Source organism: Tachypleus tridentatus, chromosome 3, assembly GCF_004210375.1.
Source record: "Tachypleus tridentatus isolate NWPU-2018 chromosome 3, ASM421037v1, whole genome shotgun sequence".
NCBI classification, from domain to species: domain Eukaryota; kingdom Metazoa; phylum Arthropoda; class Merostomata; order Xiphosura; family Limulidae; genus Tachypleus; species Tachypleus tridentatus.
In genome coordinates, this window is record NC_134827.1 from 57,069,650 (window position 1) to 57,090,696 (window position 21,047).

Below are 21,047 nucleotides of genomic sequence, written 5' to 3' on the forward strand. Positions count from 1 at the left end.
ACTCTCAAAATAAAGCAACTTAGATTTGAAAGAGATATTTGTAATGCACGAGATAAAGCAAGCTATATTTGTCAGAGACATTTCTAACCCACGAGGTAATGCAAGCTACATTTCACAGAGTCATTTCTAACTCACGAGATAAAATAAGCTAGATTTGACAGAGACATTTATAACTCACGAGATAAACCAAGCTAGATATGAAAGAATAATTCCAACTCACAAGATAAAGCAAGCAAGACTTGAAAGACACATTTTGAACTCACGAGATAAAGCAAGCAAAATTTCACAAAATTATTTCCCACTCACAAGATAAATCAATCTGTATTTGACAGAGTCATTTTAAATCAGGCGATAAATCAAGCTAGATCTGACAGAATCATTTCCAACTCACGAGATAAAGCAACTTAGATTTGACAGAGTCATTTTTATCTCACAAGATAAAAGAAACTAGATTTAACAGAGGCATTTCCTATTCTCAAAATAAAGCAACTTAGATTTGAGAGAAACATTTCCAACTCACGAGATAAAGCAAGCTAGATTTGACAGAGTCATTTTCAGCTCACGAGATAAACCAAGCTAGATTTGAAAAGTCATTTCTAACTCACGAGATAAAGGAAGCTTGATTTCACAGAATCATTTCTATCTCACGAGATAAATCAAGCTAGATTTGACAGAGGCATTTCCTACTCAGGATATAAAGCAAGCTAGATTTGACAGAGACATTTCCAACTCACGAGATAAAGCAAGCTAGATTTGAAAGACACGTTTATAACTCACGAGATAATGCAAGCTAGATTTGACAGAGTCATTTCCAACTCACGAGATAAAGCAATTTAGATTTGACAGAGTCATTTTCAAATCACGAGATAAACCAAGCTAGATTTGAAAAGTCATTTCTAACTCACGAGATAAAGGAAGCTTGATTTCACAGAATCATTTCTATCTCACGAGATAAATCAAGCTAGATTTTACAGAGGCATTTCCTACTCAGGATATAAAGCAAGCTAGATTTTACAGAGACATTTCCAACTCACGAGATAAAGCAAGCTAGACTTGAAAGACACGTTTATAACTCACGAGATAATGCAAGCTAGATTTGACAGAGTCATTTCCAACTCACGAGATAAAGCAATTTAGATTTGACAGAGTCATTTTCAAATCACGAGATAAAGCAAGCTAGATTTGACAGAGACATTTCCAATTTACGAGATAAAGCAAGCTAGATTTGAAAGAGACATTTCAACTCACAAGATAAAGCAAGCTAAATTTGAAAAATCATTTCCAACTCATGAGAAAAGGAAGCTTGATTTGACAGAGTCATTTCTATCTCACGAGATAAAACAAGCTAGATTTGACAGAGTCATTTGTAACTCACGTGATAAACCAAGCTAGATTTGAACAGTCATTTCTATTTCACGAGATAATGCAAGCTAGATTTGACAGAGTCATTTTCAACTCACAAGATAAAGCAAGGTTGATTTGACAGAGACATTTCCAACTCACGAGATAATGCAAAATAGATTTGACAGAGACATTTCCAACTCACGAGATAAATAAATTTAGATTTGACAGAGTCATTTCATCTCACGAGATAAACCAAGCTAGATATGACAGAGACATTTCTAACTCACCAGATAAAGCAAGCTAGATATGAAAGAATAATTCCAACTCACGAGATAAAGCAAGCTAGACTTGAAAGACACATTTCTAACTCACGAGATAATGCAAGCCAGATTTGACAGAATCATTTCCAACTCACGAGATAAAGCAATCTATAATTGACAGAGTCATTTCTAAATCAGGAGATAAAGCAAGCTAGATTTGACAGAATTATTTCCAACTCACGAGATAAAGCAAGCTAGATTTGACAGATACATTTCAATTTACGGGATAAAGCAAGCTAGATTTGAAAGAGACATTTCAACTCACAAGATAAAGCAAGCTAGATTTGAAAAAATCATTTCCAACTCACGAGATAAAGGAAGCTAGATTTGACAGAGACATTTCTAACTCACGAGATAAACTAAGCTAGATTTGACAGAGACTTTTCTAAATCACGATATAATGCAAGCTAAATTTGAAAGAATAATTCCAACTCAAGACATAAAGCAAGTTAGATTTGAAAGAGTCATTTATAACTCAAGAGATAAAGCAAGCTAGATTTGAAAAGTCGTTTCTTACTCACGAGATAAAGGAAGCTTGATTTGACAGAGTCATTTTTATCTCACGAGATAATGCAAGCTAGATTTGACAGAGACATTTGTAACTCACTAGATAAAAGCAGTTAGATTTGACAGAGATATTTCTAACTCACGAGATAAAACAAGCTAGAAATTTACAGATACATTTCTAAGTCTCAAGATAAAGCAATCTAGATTTGACAGAGACATTTCCAACTCAAGAGATAAAGCAAGCTAAATTTGAAAGAATAATTCCAACTCACGAGATAAAGCATGTTAGATTTGACAGAGTCATTTATAACTCACGAGATAAAAGAAGCTGGATTTGACAAAGTCATTTCCAACTCACAAGATAAAGGAAGCTAAATTTGATAGAGTCATTTCCAGCTCACGAGATAAACCAATCTAGATATGACAGAGATATCTAACTCACGAGATCGAGCATACTAGATTTTACAGAGACATTTCCAAGTCTCGAGATTAATCAAGCTAGATTTGACAGAGTAATTTCCAGCTCACGAGAGAAACCAAGCTAGATATGACAGAGACATTCACAACTTACGAGATAAAACAAGCTAAATTTGAAATAATAATTCCAACTCACGAGATAAAGCAAGTTAGATTTGACAGAGTCATTTATAACTCACGAGATAAAGCAACTTAGATTTGACAGAGAGATTTGTAATTCACGAGAGAAAGCAACCTAGATTTGTCAGAGACATTTCTAACCCACGAGATAATGCAAGCTGGATTTCACAGAGTCATTTCCAACTCACGAGATAAGGGAAGCTAGATTTGATAGAGAATTTCCAAATCACGAGATAAAGCAAGCAAAACTTCACAAAATTATTTCCAACTCACAAGATAGAGCAATCTATATTTAACAGAGTCATTTCTAAATCAGGCGCTAAAGCAAGCTAGATTTGACAGAATCATTTCCAACTCACGAGATAAAGCAAGATAGATTTGCCAGAGTCATTTCCAACTCACGAGATAAAGCAAACTAGATATCACAGAGACATTTCTAACTACGAGATAGAGCAAACTAGATTTGACAGAGACATTTCCAACTCACGAGATAAAGCAAACTAGATTTGACAGAGACATTTCCAACTCACGAGATAAAGCAAGCTAAATTTGACAGTCATTTCCAGCTCACGAGATAAACCAAACTAGACATGACAGAGTCATTTGTAACTCACGAGATAAAGCAAGCTAGATTTAACAGAGTCATTTCTAACTCACGAGATAAAGCAATCTAGATTTGACAGCGTTATTTCTAAATGACGAGATAAAGCAAGCTAGATTTAACAGAGTCATTTCTATCTCACGAGATAAAACAAGCTAGATTTCATAGAGGCATTTCCTACTCAGGAGATAAAGTAAACTAGATTTGACAGAGACACTTCCAACTCACGAGATAAAGCAAGCTAGATTTGAGAGAGTCATTTTTATCTCACAAGATAAAACAAGCTAGATTTAACAGAGACATTTTAAACTCACGAAATATAGCAACCTATATTTGACAAAGTCATTTCTAATTCCCGAGATAAAGCAAGCTAAATTTGACAAAGTCATTTCTGTCTCACAAGATAAAACAAGCTTGATTTAACAGAAGCATTTTCTACTCTCAAAATAAAGCAACTTAGATTTGACAGAGATATTTGTAATGCACGAGATAAAGCAAGCTATATTTGTCAGAGACATTTCTAACCCACGAGATAATGCAAGCTGGATATTAAAGAATAATTCCAACTCACAAGATAAAGCAAGCTAGACTTGAAAGACAGATTTTCAACTGACGAGATAAAGGAAGCAAAATTTCACAAAATTATTTCCAAATCACAAGATAAAGCAATCAGTATTTGACAGAGTAATTTCTAACTCAAGCGATAAAGCAAGCTAGATATGACAGAGACATTTCCAACTCTCGAAATAAATGAAGCTAGATATGACAGAGACATTTGTAACTCACGAGATATAGCAAGCTATATTTGACAGAGACATTTCTAACTCACGAGATAAACTAAACTAGATCGACAGGGATTTTTCTAACTCACGAGATAAAGCAAGCTAGATATGAAAGACATATTTTTAACTCACGAGATAATGCAAGCTAGATTTGACAGAATCATTTCCAACTCACGAGATAAAGCAAGCTAGATTTAACAGAGGCATATCCTACTCTCAAAATAAAGCAACTTAGATTTCACAGAGAGAATTTTAATTCACGAGATAAAGCACCGTAGATTTGTCAGAGACATTTCTAACTCCTGAAATAAAGCAACCTATATTTGACAAAGTCATTTATAATTCCCGAGATAATGCAAGCTGGATTTCACACAGTCATTTCTGTCTCACAAGATAAAACAAGCTTGATTTAACAGAAGCATTTTTTACTCTCAAAATAAAGCAACTTAGATTTGAAAGAGATATTTGTAATGCACGAGATAAAGCAAGCTATATTTGTCAGAGACATTTCTAACCCACGAGGTAATGCAAGCTACATTTCACAGAGTCATTTCTAACTCACGAGATAAAATAAGCTAGATTTGACAGAGACATTTATAACTCACGAGATAAACCAAGCTAGATATGAAAGAATAATTCCAACTCACAAGATAAAGCAAGCAAGACTTGAAACACACATTTTGAACTCACGAGATAAAGCAAGCAAAATTTCACAAAATTATTTCCCATTTACAAGATAAATCAATCTGTATTTGACAGAGTCATTTTTAAATCAGGCGATAAATCAAGCTAGATTTGACAGAATCATTTCCAACTCACGAGATAAAGCAACTTAGATTTGACAGAGTCATTTTTATCTCACAAGATAAAAGAAACTAGATTTAACAGAGGCATTTCCTATTCTCAAAATAAAGCAACTTAGATTTGAGAGAAACATTTCCAACTCACGAGATAAAGCAAGCTAGATTTGACAGAGTCATTTTCAGCTCACGAGATAAACCAAGCTAGATTTGAAAAGTCACTTCTAACTCACGAGATAAAGGAAGCTTGATTTCACAGAATCATTTCTATCTCACGAGATAAATCAAGCTAGATTTGACAGAGGCATTTCCTACTCAGGATATAAAGCAAGCTAGATTTTACAGAGACATTTCCAACTCACGAGATAAAGCAAGCTAGACTTGAAAGACACGTTTATAACTCACGAGATAATGCAAGCTAGATTTGACAGAGTCATTTCCAACTCACGAGATAAAGCAATTTAGATTTGACAGAGTCATTTTCAAATAACGAGATAAACCAAGCTAGATTTGAAAAGTCACTTCTAACTCACGAGATAAAGGAAGCTTGATTTGACAGAATCATTTCTATCTCACGAGATAAATCAAGCTAGATTTTACAGAGGCATTTCTACTCAGGATATAAAGCAAGCTAGATTTTACAGAGACATTTCCAACTCACGAGATAAAGCAAGCTAGATTTGAAAGACACGTTTATAACTCACGAGATAATGCAAGCTAGATTTGACAGAGTCATTTCAAACTCACGAGATAAAGGAAGCTTGATTTAACAGAGTCATTTCTATCTCACGAGATAAAACAAGCTAGATTTGATAGAAGCATTTCCTACTCAGGAGATAAAGTAAACTAGATTTGACAGAGACATTTCCAACTCACGAGATTAAGCAAGCGAGATTTGAGAGAGTCATTTTATCTCAAAAGATAAAACAAGCTAGATTTAATAGAGGCATTTCCTACTCTCAAAATAAAGCAACTTAGATTTGACAGAGAAATTTGTTATTCACGAGATCAAGCAACCTAGATTTGTCAAAGACATTTTAAACTCACGAAATAAAGCAACCTATTTTTCACAAAGTCATTTCTAATTCACGAGATAAAGCAAGCTAGATTTGAAAGACACGTTTATAACTCACGAGATAATTCAAGCTAGATTTGGCAGAATGATTTCAAACTCACGAGATAAAGCAATTTAGATTTGACACAGTCATTTCCAACTCACGAGATAAAGCAATTTATATTTGACAGAGTCATTTTCAAATAACAAGATAAAGCAAGCTAGATTTGACAGAGACATTTACAATTTACGAGATACAGGAAGCTAGATTTGAAAGAGACATTTCAACTGACAAGATAACGCAAGCTAAATTTGAAAAATCATTTCCAACTCATGAGAAAAGGAAGATTGATTTGACAGAGTCATTTCTATCTCACGAGATAAAACAAGCTAGATTTGACAGACTCATTTATTAACTCACGATTAAGCAAGCTAGAATTGACAGTCACATCTATTTCACGAGATAATGCAAGCTAGATTTGACAGAATCATTTCCATCTCAAGAGATAAACCAAGCTCGATATGACAGAGACGTTTCTAACTCACCAGATAAAACAAGCTAGATATGAAAGAATAATTCCAACTCACGAGATAAAGCAAGCTAGACTTGAAAGACACATTTCTAACTCACGAGATAATGCAACCTAGATTTGACAGAGTCATTTCAAACTCACGAGATAAAGCAATCTATAATTGACAGAGTCATTTCTAAATCAGGCGATAAAGCAAGCTAGATTTGACAGAGTCATTTTATCTCACAAGATAAAACAAGCTTGATTTAACAGAGCCATTTCCTACTCTCAAAATGAAGCAACTTAGATTTGACAGAGAGATTGTAATTCACGAGATAAAGCAACTTAGATTTGACAGAGACATTTCTAACTCACGAGAATAGAGCAAGCTAGAATTGACAGAGACATTTCTAACTCACGAGATAAAGGAAGTTAGATTTGACAGAGATATTTCTGTCTCACGAGATAAAGCAAGCTAGAATTTGACAGATACATTTCCAACTCAAGACATAAAGCAAGTAAGATTTTACAGAGTCATTTATAACTCAAGAGATAAAGCAAGCTAGATTTGAAAGAGTCGTTTCTAACTCACGAAATAAAGGAAGCTGGATTTGACAGAGTCGTTTCCAACTCACAAGATAAGGAAGCTAGATTTGACAGAGTCATTTCCAGCTCACGAGATCAACCAAACTAGATATGACAGAGACATTTCTAACTCACGAGATCGAGCATACTAGAATTTACAGAGACATTTCCAACTCTGGAGATAAAGCAAGCTAGATTTGACAGAGTCATTTCCACCTCACGTGATAAACCAAGCTAGATATGACAGAGACATTCACAACTCACGAGATAAAGCAAGCTAAATTTGTAAGAGACATTTCTAACTCACGAGATAATGCAAGCTGGATTTCACGGAGTCATTTCTAACTCACGAGATAAAAGAAGCTGGATTTGACAAAGTCATTTCCAACTCACAAGATAAAGGAAGCTAAATTTGATAGAGTCATTTCCAGCTCACGAGATAAACCAATCTAGATATGACAGAGAGATATCTAACTCACGAGATCGAGCATACTAGATTTTACAGAGACATTTCCAAGTCTCGAGATTAATCAAGCTAGATTTGACAGAGTAATTTCCAGCTCACGAGAGAAACCAAGCTAGATATGACAGAGACATTCACAACTTACGAGATAAAACAAGCTAAATTTGAAATAATAATTCCAACTCACGAGATAAAGCATGTTAGATTTGACAGAGTCATTTATAACTCACGAGATAAAGCAACTTAGATTTGACAGAGAGATTTGTAATTCACGAGAGAAAGCAACCTAGATTTGTCAGAGACATTTCTAACCCACGAGATAATGCAAGCTGGATTTCACAGAGTCATTTCCAACTCACGAGATAAGGGAAGCTAGATTTGATAGAGAATTTCCAAATCACGAGATAAAGCAAGCAAAACTTCACAGAATTATTTCCAACTCACAAGATAGAGCAATCTATATTTAACAGAGTCATTTCTAAATCAGGCGCTAAAGCAAGCTAGATTTGACAGAATCATTTCCAACTCACGAGATAAAGCAAGATAGATTTGACAGAGTCATTTCCAACTCACGAGATAAAACAAACTAGATATCACAGAGACATTTCTAACTACGAGATAGAGCAAACTAGATTTGACAGAGACATTTCCAACTCACGAGATAAAGCAAACTAGATTTGACAGAGACATTTCCAACTCACGAGATAAAGCAAGCTAAATTTGACAGTCATTTCCAGCTCACGAGATAAACCAAACTAGACATGACAGAGTCATTTGTAACTCACGAGATAAAGCAAGCTAGATTTAACAGAGTCATTTCTAACTCACGAGATAAAGCAATCTAGATTTGACAGCGTTATTTCTAAATGACGAGATAAAGCAAGCTAGATTTAACAGAGTCATTTCTATCTCACGAGATAAAACAAGCTAGATTTCATAGAGGCATTTCCTACTCAGGAGATAAAGTAAACTAGATTTGACAGAGACACTTCCAACTCACGAGATAAAGCAAGCTAGATTTGAGAGAGTCATTTTTATCTCACAAGATAAAACAAGCTAGATTTAACAGAGACATTTTAAACTCACGAAATATAGCAACCTATATTTGACAAAGTCATTTCTAATTCCCGAGATAAAGCAAGCTAAATTTGACAAAGTCATTTCTGTCTCACAAGATAAAACAAGCTTGATTTAACAGAAGCATTTTCTACTCTCAAAATAAAGCAACTTAGATTTGACAGAGATATTTGTAATGCACGAGATAAAGCAAGCTATATTTGTCAGAGACATTTCTAACCCACGAGATAATGCAAGCTGGATATTAAAGAATAATTCCAACTCACAAGATAAAGCAAGCTAGACTTGAAAGACAGATTTTCAACTGACGAGATAAAGGAAGCAAAATTTCACAAAATTATTTCCAAATCACAAGATAAAGCAATCAGTATTTGACAGAGTAATTTCTAACTCAAGCGATAAAGCAAGCTAGATTTGACAGAGACATTTCCAACTCTCGAAATAAATGAAGCTAGATATGACAGAGACATTTCCAACTCTCGAAATAAATGAAGCTAGATATGACAGAGACATTTGTAACTCACGAGATATAAGCAAGCTATATTTGACAGAGACATTTCTAACTCACGAGATAAACTAAACTAGATCGACAGGGATTTTTCTAACTCACGAGATAAAGCAAGCTAGATATGAAAGACATATTTTTAACTCACGAGATAATGCAAGCTAGATTTGACAGAATCATTTCCAACTCACGAGATAAAGCAAGCTAGATTTAACAGAGGCATTTCCTACTCTCAAAATAAAGCAACTTAGATTTCACAGAGAGATTTTAATTCACGAGATAAAGCACCTAGATTTGTCAGAGACATTTCTAACTCCTGAAATAAAGCAACCTATATTTGACAAAGTCATTTATAATTCCCGAGATAATGCAAGCTGGATTTGACAGAGTCATTTCTGTCTCACAAGATAAAACAAGCTTGATTTAACAGAAGCATTTTTTACTCTCAAAATAAAGCAACTTAGATTTGACAGAGATATTTGTAATGCACGAGATAAAGCAAGCTATATTTGTCAGAGACATTTCTAACCCACGAGATAATGCAAGCTACATTTCAGAGTCATTTCTAACTCACGAGATAAAATAAGCTAGATTTGACAGAGACATTTATAACTCACGAGATAAACCAAGCTAGATATGAAAGAATAATTCCAACTCACAAGATAAAGCAAGCAAGACTTGAAACACACATTTTGAACTCACGAGATAAAGCAAGCAAAATTTCACAAAATTATTTCCATTTACAAGATAAATCAATCTGTATTTGACAGAGTCATTTTAAATCAGGCGATAAATCAAGCTAGATTTGACAGAATCATTTCCAACTCACGAGATAAAGCAACTTAGATTTGACAGAGTCATTTTATCTCACAAGATAAAAGAAACTAGATTTAACAGAGGCATTTCCTATTCTCAAAATAAAGCAACTTAGATTTGAAGAGAAACATTTCCAACTCACGAGATAAAGCAAGCTAGATTTGACAGAGTCATTTTCAGCTCACGAGATAAACCAAGCTAGATTTGAAAAGTCACTTCTAACTCACGAGATAAAGGAAGCTTGATTTCACAGAATCATTTCTATCTCACGAGATAAATCAAGCTAGATTTTACAGAGGCATTTCCTACTCAGGATATAAAGCAAGCTAGATTTTACAGAGACATTTCCAACTCACGAGATAAAGCAAGCTAGACTTGAAAGACACGTTTATAACTCACGAGATAATGCAAGCTAGATTTGACAGAGTCATTTCCAACTCACGAGATAAAGCAATTTAGATTTGACAGAGTCATTTTCAAATAACGAGATAAACCAAGCTAGATTTGAAAAGTCATTTCTAACTCACGAGATAAAGGAAGCTTGATTTGACAGAATCATTTCTATCTCACGAGATAAATCAAGCTAGATTTGACAGAGGCATTTCCTACTCAGGATATAAAGCAAGCTAGATTTTACAGAGACATTTCCAACTCACGAGATAAAGCAAGCTAGATTTGAAGAGACACGTTTATAACTCACGAGATAATGCAAGCTAGATTTGACAGAGTCATTTCAAACTCACGAGATAAAGGAAGCTTGATTTGACAGAGTCATTTCTATCTCACGAGATAAAACAAGCTAGATTTGACAGAAGCATTTCCTACTCAGGAGATAAAGTAAACTAGATTTGACAGAGACATTTCCAACTCACGAGATTAAGCAAGCTAGATTTGAGAGAGTCATTTTATCTCAAAAGATAAAACAAGCTAGATTTAATAGAGGCATTTCCTACTCTCAAAATAAAGCAACTTAGATTTGACAGAGAAATTTGTTATTCACGAGATAAAGCAACCTAGATTTGTCAAAGACATTTTAAACTCACGAAATAAAGCAACCTATATTTGACAAAGTCATTTCTAATTCCCGAGATAAAGCAAGCTAGACTTGAAAGACACGTTTATAACTCACGAGATAATTCAAGCTAGATTTGACAGAATGATTTCAAACTCACGAGATAAAAGCAATTTAGATTTGACACAGTCATTTCCAACTCACGAGATAAAGCAATTTATATTTGACAGAGTCATTTTCAAATAACAAGATAAAGCAAGCTAGATTTGACAGAGACATTTACAATTTACGAGATAAAGGAAGCTAGATTTGAAAGAGACATTTCAACTGACAAGATAAAGCAAGCTAAATTTGAAAAATCATTTCCAACTCATGAGAAAAAGGAAGATTGATTTGACAGAGTCATTTCTATCTCACGAGATAAAACAAGCTAGATTTGACAGACTCATTTATTAACTCACGTGATTAAGCAAGCTAGAATTGACAGTCACATCTATTTCACGAGATAATGCAAGCTAGATTTGACAGAATCATTTCCATCTCAAGAGATAAACCAAGCTCGATTTGACAGAGACGTTTCTAACTCACGAGATAAAGCAAGCTAGATATGAAAGAATAATTCCAACTCACGAGATAAAGCAAGCTAGATTTGAAAGACACATTTCTAACTCACGAGATAATGCAACCTAGATTTGACAGAGTCATTTCAAACTCACGAGATAAAGCAATCTATAATTGACAGAGTCATTTCTAAATCAGGAGATAAAGCAAGCTAGATTTGACAGAGTCATTTTATCTCACAAGATAAAACAAGCTTGATTTAACAGAGTCATTTCCTACTCTCAAAATGAAGCAACTTAGATTTGACAGAGAATTGTAATTCACGAGATAAAGCAACTTAGATTTGACAGAGACATTTCTAACTCACGAAATAGAGCAAGCTAGAATTGACAGAGACATTTCTAACTCACGAGATAAAGGAAGTTAGATTTCACAGAGATATTTCTGTCTCACGAGATAAAGCAAGCTAGATTTTACAGATACATTCCCAACTCAAGACATAAAGCAAGTAAGATTTGACAGAGTCATTTATAACTCACGAGATAAAGCAAGCTAGATTTGAAAAGTCGTTTCTAACTCACGAGATAAAGGAAGCTGGATTTGACAGAGTCATTTCCAACTCACAAGATAAAGCAAGCTAAATTTGACAGAGTCATTTCCAACTCACGAGATCAACCAAACTAGATATGACAGAGACATTTCTAACTCTCGAGATAAAGCAACTAGAATTTACAGAGACATTTCCAACTCTGGAGATAAAGCAAGCTAGATTTGACAGAGTCATTTCCACCTCACGATAAACCAAGCTAGATTTGACAGAGACATTCACAACTCACGAGATAAAAGCAAGCTAGATTTGTAAGAGACATTTCTAACTCACGAGATAATGCAAGCTGGATTTGAAAAGTCATTTCTAACTCACGAGATAAAGGAAGCTGGATTTGACAGAGTCATTTCCAACTCACAAGATAAAGGAAGCTAAATTTGACAGAGTCATTTCCAGCTCACGAGATAAACCAAACTAGATATGACAGAGACATTTCTAACTCACGAGATAAAGCATACTAGAATTTACAGAGACATTTCCAACTCACGAGATAAAGCAAGCTAGATTTGACAGAGTCATTTCCACCTCACGAGATAAACCAAGCTAGATATGACAGAGACATTCACAACTCACGAGATAAAACAAGCTAAATTTGTAAGAGACATTTCTAACTCACGAGATAAAGCAAGCTGGATTCACAGAGTCATTTCTAACTCACGAGATAAAACAAGCTACATTTGACAGAGGCATTTCCTACTCAGGAGATAATGCATGCTTGATTTGAGAGAGTCATTTCCAACTCACGAGATAAGGAAGCTAGATTTGATAGAGAGAAATTTTTATCTCACGAGATAAAGCAAGCAAAACTTCAGAAAATTATTTCCAACTCACAAGGTAAAGGAATCTATATTTGACAGGTCATTTTTAAATCAGTCGATAAAGCAAGCTAGATTTGACAGAATCATTTCCAACTCACGAGATAAAGCAAGCTAGATTTGACAGTCATTTCTATCTCACGAGATAAAACAAGCTAGATTTGACAGACTTTTCAACTCACGAGATAAAGCAAGCTAGAATTGACAGTCACATCTATTTCACGAGATAATGCAAGCTAGATTTGACAGAGTTATTTCCAACTCACAAGATAAAGCTAGGTTGACTTGAGAGAGACATTTCAACTCACGAGATAATGCAAAATAGATGACAGACAGAGACATTTCTAACTCACGAGATAAAGCAAGTTAGATTTAACAGTCATTTCTAACTCACGAGATAAAGCAAGCTAGATTTGACAGAGTCATTTCTAAATGACGAGATAAAGCAACCTAGATTTGACAGAGGCATTTCCTACTCAGGATATAAAGAAAGCTATATTTTACAGAGACATTTCAAACTCACGAGATAAACTAAGCTAGATTTGACAGAGACATTTCTAAATCACCATATAATGCAAGCTAAATTTGAAAGAATAATTCCAACTCAAGAGACAAAGCAAGTTAGATTTGAAAGAGTCATTTATAACTCACGAGATAAAGCAAGCTAGATTTGAAAAGTCATTTCATACTCACGAGATAAAGGAAGCTTGATTTGACAGAGTCATTTTTATCTCACGAGATAATGCAAGCTAGATTTGACAGAGACATTTGTAACTCACGAGATAAAGGAAGTTAGATTTGACAGAGATATTTCTAACTCACGAGATAAAGCAAGCTAGAATTTACAGATACATTTCTAAGTCTCAAGATAAATCAATCTAGATTTGACAGAGACATTTCCAACTCAACAGATAAAGCAAGCTAGATTTGAAAGAATAATTCCAACTCACGAGATAAAGCAAGTTAGATTTGACAGATTGATTAATAACTCACGAGATAAAGCAAGCTAGATTTGAAAAGTCATTTCTAACTCACGAGATAAAGCAAGCTGGATTTGACAGAGTCATTTCAACTCACAAGATAATGGAAGCAAAATTTGACAGAGTCATTTCCAGCTCACGAGATAAACCAAATTAGATTTGACAGAAACATTTCTAACTCACGAGATAAAGCATACTAGATTTACAAAGACATTTCCAACTCTCGAGATTAAGCAAGCTAGATTTGACAGAGTCATTTCCAGCTCACGAGATAAACCAAGCTAGATATGACAGAGACATTCACAACTCACGAGAGATAAAACAAGCTAAATTTGAAATAATAATTCCAACTCACGAGATAAAGCAAGTTAGATTTGAAAGAGTCATTTCATACTCACGAGATAAAGCAACTTAGATTTGACAGAGAGATTTCTAATTCACGAGATAAAGCAACCTAGATTTGACAGAGACATTTCTAACTCACGAGATAAATGCAAGCTAGATTTGACAGAGTCATTTCCAACTCACGAGATAAGGCAAGCTAGATTTGACAGAGACATTTCCAAATCACGAGATAAAGCAAGCAAAATTTGACAAAATTATTTCCAACTCACAAGATAAAAGCAATCTATATTTGACAGAGTCATTTCTAAATCAGGAGATAAAGCAAGCTAGATTTGACAGAATCATTTCCAACTCACGAGATAAAGCAAGATAGATTTGACAGAGTCATTTCCAACTCACGAGATAAAACAAACTAGATTTGACAGAGACATTTCTAACTCACGAGATAAAGCAAACTAGATTTGACAGAGACATTTCAACTCACAAGATAAAGCAAGCTAGATTTGACAGAGACATTTCCAACTCACGAGATAAAGCAAGCTAAATTTGACAGTCATTTCCAACTCACGAGATAAACCAAGCTAGATTTGACAGAGTCATTTCTAACTCACGAGATAAAGCAAGCTAGATTTGACAGAGTCATTTCTAACTCACGAGATAAAGCAAGCTAGATTTGACAGAGTCATTTCTAAATCACGAGATAAAAAAAGCTAGATTTAACAGTCATTTCAAACTCACGAGATAAAGCAAGCTTTATTTGACAGAGTCATTTCTATCTCACGAGATAAAACAAGCTAGATTTGACAGAAGCATTTCCTACTCAGGAGATAAAGCAAAGCTAGATTTGACAGAGACATTTCCAACTCACGAGATAAAGCAAGCTAGATTTGACAGAGTCATTTTTATCTCACAAGATAAAACAAGCTAGATTTGACAGAGGCATTTCCTACTCTCAAAATAAAGCAACTTAGATTTGACAGAGAATTTGTTATTCACGAGATAAAGCAAGCTAGATTTGTCAGAGACATTTTAAACTCACGAAATAAAGCAAGCTATATTTGACAAAGTCATTTCTAATTCACGAGATAAAGCAAGCTAGATTTGAAGACACATTTCCAACTCACGAGATAAAGCAAGCTAGATTTGACAGAATCATTTCCAACTCACGAGATAAAGCAATTTAGATTTGACAGAGTCATTTCCAACTCACGAGATAAAGCAAGCTAGATTTGACAGAGTCATTTTCAAATCACGAGATAAAGCAAGCTAGATTTGACAGAGACATTTACAACTCACGAGATAAAGCAAGCTAGATTTGACAGAGACATTTCAACTCACAAGATAAAGCAAGCTAGATTTGAAAAATCATTTCCAACTCACGAGAAAAGGAAGCTTGATTTGACAGAGTCATTTCTATCTCACGAGATAAAACAAGCTAGATTTGACAGAGTCATTTGTAACTCACGAGATAAAGCAAGCTAGATTTGACAGTCACATCTATTTCACGAGATAAACAAGCTAGATTTGACAGAGTCATTTATTAACTCACGAGATAAAGCAAGCTAGAATTGACAGTTACATTTCTATTTCACGAGATAAAGCAAGCTAGATTTGACAGAATCATTTCCAACTCACGAGATAAAGCAAGCTAGATTTGACAGAGACATTTCTAACTCACGAGATAAAGCAAGCTAGATTTGAAGAGAATAATTCCAACTCACGAGATAAAGCAAGCTAGACTTGAAAGACACATTTCTAACTCACGAGATAAAGCAGCCTAGATTTGACAGAGTCATTTCAAACTCACGAGATAAAGCAAGCTATATTTGACAGAGTCATTTCTAAATCAGAGATAAAGCAAGCTAGATTTGACAGAGTCATTTTTATCTCACAAGATAAAACAAGCTTGATTTAACAGAGGCATTTCCTACTCTCAAAATAAAGCAACTTAGATTTGACAGAGAATTGTAATTCACGAGATAAAGCAAGCTAGATTTGACAGAGACATTTCTAACTCACGAGATAAAGCAAGTTGATTTGCACAGAGATATTTCTGTCTCACGAGATAAAGCAAGCTAGATTTTACAGATACATTCCAACTCAAGAGATAATGCAAGTTAGATTTGACAGAGTCATTTATAACTCACGAGATAAAACAAGCTAGATTTGAAAAAGTCGTTTCTAACTCACGAGATAAAGGCTGGATTTGACAGAGTCATTTTCATACTCATAAGATAAAGGAAGCTAGATTTGACAGAGTCATTTCCAGCTCACGAGATAAACCAAACTAGATTTGACAGAGACATTTCTAACTCACGAGATAAGGCAAGCTAGATTTGACAGAGACATTTCCAACTCTGGAGATAAAGCAAGCTAGATTTGACAGAGTCATTTCCAACTCACGAGATAAACCAAGCTAGATTTGACAGAGACATTCACAACTCACGAGATAAAGCAAGCTAAATTTGACAGAGACATTTCTAACCCACGAGATAAATGCAAGCTGGATTTGACAGAGTCATTTCTAACTCACGAGATAAACAAGCTACATTTGACATAGGCATTTCCTACTCAGGAGATAATGCATGCTAGATTTGAGAGAGACTCATTTCCAACTCACGAGATAAAGGAAGCTAGATTTGATAGAGATTTTTTATCTCACGAGATAAAACAAGCTAAATTTGACAGAATCATTTCCAACTCACGAGATAAAGAAAGCAAAACTTCAGAAAAATTATTTCCAACTCACGAGATAAAAGGAATCTAGATTTGACAGAGTCATTTTCAAATCAGTCGATAAAGCAAGCTAGATTTGACAGAATCATTTCCAACTCACGAGATAAAGCAAGCTTGATTTGACAGTCATTTCTATCTCACGAGATAAAACAAGCTAGATTTGACAGACTTATTTGTAACTCACGAGATTAAGCAAGCTAGATTTGACAGAGACATCTATTTCACGAGATAAAGCAAGCTAGATTTGACAGAGTTACTTCCAAGTCACAAGATAAAGCTAGGTTGACTTGAGAGAGACATTTCCAACTCACGAGATAATGCAAAATAGATTTGACAGAGACATTTCCAACTCACGAGATAAAGCAAGCTAGATTTGACAGAGTCATTTCTAACTCACGAGATAAAAGCAAGCTAGATTTGACAGAGTCATTTCTAACTCACGAGATAAAGCAACCTAGATTTGACAGAATCATTTCCAACTCACGAGATAAAGCAATTTAGATTTGACAGGAGTCATTTCAACTCACGAGATAAAGCAATTTATATTTGAAAGAGTCATTTCTCTCTCACAAGATAAAACAAGCTTGATTTAACAGAAGCATTTTCTACTTTCAAAATAAAGCAAGCTAGATTTGACTAAGATATTTCTAACTCACGAGATAAAACCAAGCTAGAATATAAAGAATAGAATTCTAACTCACGAGAGATAAAGCAAGCTAGACTTGAAAGACACACATTTTTAACTCACGAGATAAAAGCAAGCAAAATTTCACAGAGTCACAACTCACAACATAAAGCAATCAGATTTGACAGAACATTTCTAAATCAGGCGATAAAGCAAGCTAGATTTGACAGAGTTATTTCCAACTCACGAGATAAAGCAAGCTAGGTTTGACAGAGTCATTTTATCTCACCAGATAAAAAAGCTAGATTTAACAGGGCATTTCCTACTCTCAAAATAAAGCAACTTAGATTTGACAGAGATGTGATTCACGAGATAAAGCAACCTATGATTTGACAGAGTCATTTCAGCTCACGAGATAAACCAAGCTAGATTGAGAGACATTCACAACTCACAAGAAAAGCAAGCTAAATTTGAAATAATAATTTAACTCACGAGATAAAACAGGTTAGATTTGACAGAGACATTTCCAACTCACGAGATAAAGCAAGCTAGATTTGACAGAGTCATTTTTATCTCACAAGATAAAACAAGATAGATTTAACAAAATTTCCTACTCTCAAGAATAAAGAAAGCAACTTAGATTTGACAGAGATTTGTAATTCACGAGATAAAGCAATTTAGATTTGACAGAGTCATTTCAACTCACGAGATAAAGCAATTTAGATTTGACAGAGTCATTTTCAAATCACGAGATAAAACAAGCTAGATTTGACAGAGACATTTCAATTTACAGATACAGGAAGCTAGATTTGAAAGAGACATTTCAACTGACAAGATAAAGCAAGCTAAATTTGAAAAATTATTTCCAACTCATGAGAAAGGAAGCTAGATTGACAGAGTCATTTCTATCTCACGAAATAAAACAAGCTAGATTTGACAGACTCATTTGTAACTCACGTGATTAAGCAAGCTAGAATTGACAGTCACATCTATTTCACGAGATAATACAAGCTAGATTTGACAGAGTTACTTCCAAGTCACAAGATAAAGCTAGGTTGACTTGAGAGAGACATTTCCAACTCACGAGATAAAGTAAAATAGATTTGACAGAGACATTTCCAACTCACGAGATAAATCAAGCTAGATATGACAGAAACGTTTCTAATTCACCAGATAAAGCAAGCTAGATATGAAGAATAATTCCAACTCACGAGATAAAGCAAGCTAGACTTGAAAGACACATTTCTAACTCACGAGATAAATGCAAGCTAGATTTCAGAGATCATTTAACTCACGAGATAAAACAATCTATAATTGACAGAGTCATTTCTAAATCAGGCGATAAAGCAAGCTAGATTTGACAGAATTATTTCCAACTCACGAGATAAAGCAAGCTAGATTTGACAGAGTCATTTTATCTCAAAGATAAAACAAGCTAGATTTAACAGAGGCATTTCCTACTTTCAAAATAAAACAACTTAGATTTGACAGAGAATTGTAATTCACGAGATAAAGCAACTAGATTTGACAGAGACATTTCTAACTCACGAGATAAAGCAAAATAGATTTGACAGAGACATTTCAACTCACGAGATAAATCAAGCTAGATTTGACAGTCATTTCCAACTCACGAGATAAACCAAGCTAGATTTGACAGAGACATTTCTAACTCACAGATAAAACAAGCTAGATTTGAAAGAATAATTCCAACTCAAACCAAGCTTGACAGAAGGACATTTCTAACTCACGAGATAAAGCAAGCTAGATTTGACAGAATCATTTCAACTCACGAGATAAGCAATCTATATTTGACAGAGTCATTTCTAAATCAGGAGATAAAGCAAGCTAGATTTGAGAGTCATTTCCAACTCACGAGATAAAAGCAAGTAGATTTGAAAGTCATTTCTAACTCACGAGATAAAGCAAGCTAGATTTGACAGAGTCATTTTTAACTCACAGATAAAACAAACTAGATTTGACAGAGGCATTTCCTACTCTCAAGATAAAGCAACTAGATTTGACAGAGAGAATTGTAACTCACGAGATAAAGAAGCAACAGATTTGACAAGACATTTCTAACTCACGAGATAAAGCAAGCTAGATTTGACAGAAGTTCATTTCAAACTCACGAGATAAAGGAAGTTAGATTTGAAGATATTTCCTCTCACGAGATAAACCAAGCTAGATTTGACAGAGTCTTTTAACTCACGAGATAAAGCAAGCTAGATTTGACAGAGTCATTTCCTACTCACGAGATAAAACAAGCTAGATTTGAAAGAATCATTTCAACTCACGAGATAAAGCAAGCTAGATTTGACAGAGTCATTTTATAACTCACGGATAAAACAAGCTAGATTTGAAAGTCATTTCAACTCACGAGATAAAGCAAGCTAGATTTGACAGAGTCATTTCCATCTCACAAGATAAAGCAAGCTAGATTTGACAGAGTCATTTCCAACTCACGAGATAAGCAAACTAGATTTGACAGAGACATTTCTAACTCACGAGATAAACAAGCTAGATTTGACAGAGTCATTTCTAACTCACGAGATAAACAAACTAGATTTGACAGAGTCATTTCCTACTCAGGGATAAAAGCTAGATATGAGAGTCATTTCCAACTCACGAGATAAAGCAAGCTAGATGACAAAATCATTTCCAACTCACGAGATAAAGAGCAAAATTTGACAGAGTTTCCAACTCACAGAGATAAAGCAATCTATATTTGACAGAGTCATTTCCAAATCACGAGATAAAGCAAGCTAGATTTGACAGAATCATTTCAACTACGAGAGATAAGAGCAAGATAGATTTGAAAGAGACATTTCTTTCACAAGATAAAACAAGCTAGATTTGAAAAAAATCATTTCCAACTCATGAAAAGGCTAGATTTGACAGAGTCATTTCTATCTCACGAGATAAAACAAGCTAGATTTGAAAAATCTTTTCCAACTTTCCTTGAGAAAAGCAAGCTAGATTTGACAGTCATTTCTAACTCACGAGATAAAACAAGCTAGATTGACAGTCATTTTCATCTCACGAGATAAACCAAACTAGATTTGACAAGGCATTTCTAACTCACGAGATAAAACAAGCTAGATTTGGTAGAGAGTCATTTCCCTCTCAAGAGATAAAGTAAGCTAGATTTGACAGAGTCATTTCCAACTCACGAGATAAAGCAAGCTAGATTTGACAGGAAGTCATTTCTAACTCACAAGATAAAACAAAACTTGATTGCCACAGCAAGAAGCATTTTCTACTTTCCAAAATAAAAGCAAGCTAGATTTGACAGAATATTTCTAATCACGAGATAAAACAAGCTAGATTTGACAGAGACATTTTCTAACTCGAGATAAACAAGCTAGATATAAAGAATCATTTAATCACGAGATAAAACAAGCTA